Source organism: Zeus faber (assembly GCF_960531495.2).
Source record: "Zeus faber genome assembly, chromosome: 7".
NCBI lineage: Eukaryota > Metazoa > Chordata > Actinopteri > Zeiformes > Zeidae > Zeus > Zeus faber.
Genome location: NC_137203.1, coordinates 1,722,380 through 1,727,183, shown reverse-complemented (window position 1 = coordinate 1,727,183; position 4,804 = coordinate 1,722,380). Strand labels below are relative to the sequence as shown.

The window sequence follows — 4,804 nt, the reverse complement described above, 5'->3', positions numbered from 1 at the left end:
ATTGTTTCGTGAACCTAAACCCCAACCAGACCCGTCAAAATTGTATTTAAGACATTTTAATTTTTTTTTAAGATTTGAGACTTTTAAGGATCTGCAGAAACCCTGTCAGGGCCGAGGGCCGGCTGCAGCTGGTGTCGCCCGCTTCAAGTTCTACCTTTTAGGGAACAGAGATGATCGTGTCTCGTGGTCGACACCGACTGTGAAAGAGCAAATGACACCGATCTTATTGAACCCAGGTCCAATTCAAACTCCCGTGTTTCCACCCGTGTGTCCGCTGCGGTGACAACACGGGGACACTGGCGTCAGCCTCCAAAGAACATCATCCTGATGTGACTGTTATAACATCCAAAATGTCCGTTCGGCAGCCTGTCCCCTTGTTCTCCTCACTTGTTTGATTTGCGATGCAAACACCAGAAGCAGAAAGTGCCAAACTGTGTTTTATACAATAAAAACTGCTGCCAAAGCTTCTGCAGACGAGTGGATTCTTCTTGAGCGGTGACCGGTAGAGAGGGATCCACAGAAACACAAAGACCAGACGTAGGAGAACATGCAACTCCAACCAAAGCAGGAAATGAACCTTCACGCAAACGGAAACCAGGTGGAGTGTCACGTCACGTGGAACCAGGTGGAGTGTCACGTCACGTGAAACCAGGTGGAGTGTCACGTCACGTGGAACCAGGTGGAGTGTCACGTCACCTGAAACCAGGTGGAGTGTCACGTCACGTGAAACCAGGTGGAGTGTCACGTCACGTGGAACCAGGTGGAGTGTCACGTCACGTGGAACCAGGTGGAGTGTCACGTCACCTGAAACCAGGTGGAGTGTCACGTCACGTGAAACCAGGTGGAGTGTCACGTCACGTGAAACCAGGTGGAGTGTCACGTCACGTGAAACCAGGTGGAGTGTCACGTCACGTGGAACCAGGTGGAGTGTCACGTCACCTGAAACCAGGTGGAGTGTCACGTCACCTGAAACCAGGTGGAGTGTCACGTCACGTAAAACCAGGTGGAGTGTCACGTCACGTGGAACCAGGTGGAGTGTCACGTCACGTGGAACCAGGTGGAGTGTCACGTCACGTGAAACCAGGTGGAGTGTCACGTCACGTGAAACCAGGTGGAGTGTCACGTCACGTGGAACCAGGTGGAGTGTCACGTCACGTGAAACCAGGTGGAGTGTCACGTCACGTGAAACCAGGTGGAGTGTCACGTCACCTGAAACCAGGTGGAGTGTCACGTCACGTGAAACCAGGTGGAGTGTCACGTCACGTGGAACCAGGTGGAGTGTCACGTCACGTGGAACCAGGTGGAGTGTCACGTCACGTGAAACCAGGTGGAGTGTCACGTCACGTGAAACCAGGTGGAGTGTCACGTCACGTGGAACCAGGTGGAGTGTCACGTCACGTGGAACCAGGTGGAGTGTCACGTCACGTGAAACCAGGTGGAGTGTCACGTCACCTGAAACCAGGTGGAGTGTCACGTCACGTGAAACCAGGTGGAGTGTCACGTCACCTGAAACCAGGTGGAGTGTCACGTCACGTAAAACCAGGTGGAGTGTCACGTCACGTGAAACCAGGTGGAGTGTCACGTCACGTGAAACCAGGTGGAGTGTCACGTCACGTGGAACCAGGTGGAGTGTCACGTCACCTGAAACCAGGTGGAGTGTCACGTCACGTGAAACCAGATGGAGTGTCACGTCACCTGAAACCAGGTGGAGTGTCACGTCACCTGAAACCAGGTGGAGTGTCACGTCACAGGAAACCAGGTGGAGTGTCACGTCACGTGAAACCAGGTGGAGTGTCACGTCACGTGAAACCAGGTGGAGTGTCACGTCACAGGAAACCAGGTGGAGTGTCACGTCACGTGAAACCAGGTGGAGTGTCAAGTCACGTGAAACCAGGTGGAGTGTCACGTCACAGGAAAACAGGTGGAGTGTCACGTCACATGGAACCAGGTGGAGTGTCACGTCACCTGAAACCAGGTGGAGTGTCACGTCACGTGAAACCAGGTGGAGTGTCACGTCACCTGAAACCAGGTGGAGTGTCACGTCACGTGAAACCAGGTGGAGTGTCACGTCACGTGGAACCAGGTGGAGTGTCACGTCACCTGAAACCAGGTGGAGTGTCACGTCACCTGAAACCAGGTGGAGTGTCACGTCACGTGAAACCAGGTGGAGTGTCACGTCACGTGAAACCAGGTGGAGTGTCACGTCACGTGGAACCAGGTGGAGTGTCACGTCACCTGAAACCAGGTGGAGTGTCACGTCACCTGAAACCAGGTGGAGTGTCACGTCACGTGAAACAAGATGGAGTGTCACGTCACCTGAAACCAGGTGGAGTGTCACGTCACGTGAAACCAGGTGGAGTGTCACGTCACGTGAAACCAGGTGGAGTGTCACGTCACCTGAAACCAGGTGGAGTGTCACGTCACGTAAAACCAGGTGGAGTGTCACGTCACGTGGAACCAGGTGGAGTGTCACGTCACCTGAAACCAGGTGGAGTGTCACGTCACGTGAAACCAGATGGAGTGTCACGTCACCTGAAACCAGGTGGAGTGTCACGTCACAGGTCACGTGGTTCCACGTCACGTGGAACCAGGTGGAGTGTCACGTCACGTGGAACCAGGTGGAGTGTCACGTCACGTGAAACCAGGTGGAGTGTCACGTCACGTGAAACCAGGTGGAGTGTCACGTCACCTGAAACCAGGTGGAGTGTCACGTCACGTAAAACCAGGTGGAGTGTCACGTCACGTGAAACCAGGTGGAGTGTCACGTCACGTGAAACCAGGTGGAGTGTCACGTCACGTGGAACCAGGTGGAGTGTCACGTCACCTGAAACCAGGTGGAGTGTCACGTCACGTGAAACCAGATGGAGTGTCACGTCACCTGAAACCAGGTGGAGTGTCACGTCACCTGAAACCAGGTGGAGTGTCACGTCACAGGAAACCAGGTGGAGTGTCACGTCACGTGAAACCAGGTGGAGTGTCACGTCACGTGAAACCAGGTGGAGTGTCACGTCACGTGAAACCAGGTGGAGTGTCACGTCACAGGAAACCAGGTGGAGTGTCACGTCACGTGAAACCAGGTGGAGTGTCAAGTCACGTGAAACCAGGTGGAGTGTCACGTCACAGGAAACCAGGTGGAGTGTCACGTCACGTGGAACCAGGTGGAGTGTCACGTCACCTGAAACCAGGTGGAGTGTCACGTCACCTGAAACCAGGTGGAGTGTCACGTCACCTGAAACCAGGTGGAGTGTCACGTCACGTGAAACCAGGTGGAGTGTCACGTCACCTGAAACCAGGTGGAGTGTCACGTCACGTGAAACCAGGTGGAGTGTCACGTCACGTGGAACCAGGTGGAGTGTCACGTCACCTGAAACCAGGTGGAGTGTCACGTCACCTGAAACCAGGTGGAGTGTCACGTGGTTCCTTGGTTCCCATAGGACCAGCCTGCTGACCGGGAGCTCCCGATGTCTGTGGCAGTGGCCGTCCAGCCTCATCCTCCTAGATGCTACCTTCTTGCTGAGCCTTGGCAGTTGCCCGTACAGGTCCTTGTTGGTAATGTGGATGTTCTGGTCCACATTCAGAACAGCTCGTAGCATTCTGGTGTAGCACCCATCCAGGGACTTCTGCAGGGTGGGTGTCAGCGTCCAGCTTTCGCAGCCATAGACAGACTCCACAGTGGCGTGGAATAGGCTCAGCTTTATGTGTCGAGGGAGATTCGAGCACCACACTCTTGACATACCGTTCAGGGCCCTCCACGCTAGTGCCTTCCTGACCTTAAGGTCCTGTTCTGTGGAGTTCACCCAGGAACCCAAGTATTTGAAGTCATTGACCTCTCGCAGAGCGTTGCCATCTGATTTTGTAATCGGCGGATGGTCCATGTGGAAGTTATAGGTGATTACCTCAGTCTTCTTTGCATTCAGTCTGAGGCCAACCTTAGCACATTCCACCTCCACTCTGTTCAGCAGTTCCTGTGCCTGCTCCAGTCAGACACCAGGCAGATGTCATCTGCGTAGTCTAGGTCTGCCAAGGCTACAGCAGAGCTTCTTCTAGACTTCCTTGGTGTAATTGTGAATTGTGGTGTAAATGAATTACTGCAATATCATCCTCATGAATACTGTTAAGTGTACTACCAACGGCTGCTGGGAGGCTGCAGCTGAAGGGAGTTGAGCTGCAGCTACGTCTCCACGTCTGCGTTGCTTGTAGCACTGCTTCATAAAGCTCTTCTCCACTTATTGCTTTTCCTCTATCAAACCACAAATTCCAAGGCAAACTCACCAAAAGTGTTAGACAAACAAAGTAAATATTTTGAGTTTACAGTTGTTCCAGAGCAGCTGCCAAGGTTAAGGTGGGATTTGTTTTTAACAACTTGAATATTCTCAATGTAACAATATAGCAGGTTATGGAATCAAAGGGGTTTAAAAACGGCCAAAACCTACTCCTGAGCAGCCGGTGGAAACACTATCTCACTCCTCTGTGTGAAAACAGGCCGATCGGGCGCCTGAGGCCGGGGCGTGGCACCGAGCTCCACCTTCCCTGGCTACGAGCTCAGACTAAACGAACTTATTACTGAACTACAGAACGAGTATTATAATTACTGCTATTAAGACCTATAACTGTTGTGAAATGTAACAAACAAAAATGTTTAGAAATATTGTATGTTAAATATAATATCATAGAAAGTACAATATGTTAACATTTGTAATTATTATTTGCAAATATTATTAGCTGGAATTGTAAACAAAAATACAGATTTTGCCAAAACGTATCTAAACACACAGAAAGCTCTGTATTTCCAGATAAACAAGTC

The 4,804-nt window shown here is 51.9% G+C and overlaps 1 protein-coding gene across 1 annotated transcript in view; it reads left to right on the top strand.

Moving 5' to 3' along the window:
* Positions 1 to 454, top strand: part of ppic (peptidylprolyl isomerase C) — a 5,834-nt gene extending 5,380 nt beyond the window's left edge. Inside the window, exon 6 of the mRNA XM_080003602.1 lies at positions 1 to 454. This exon is cut by the window's left edge and continues 1,292 nt beyond it. The gene's annotated coding sequence lies outside the window, so the exon portion shown is untranslated.
* Positions 455 to 4,804: the final 4,350 nt, after the last annotated feature.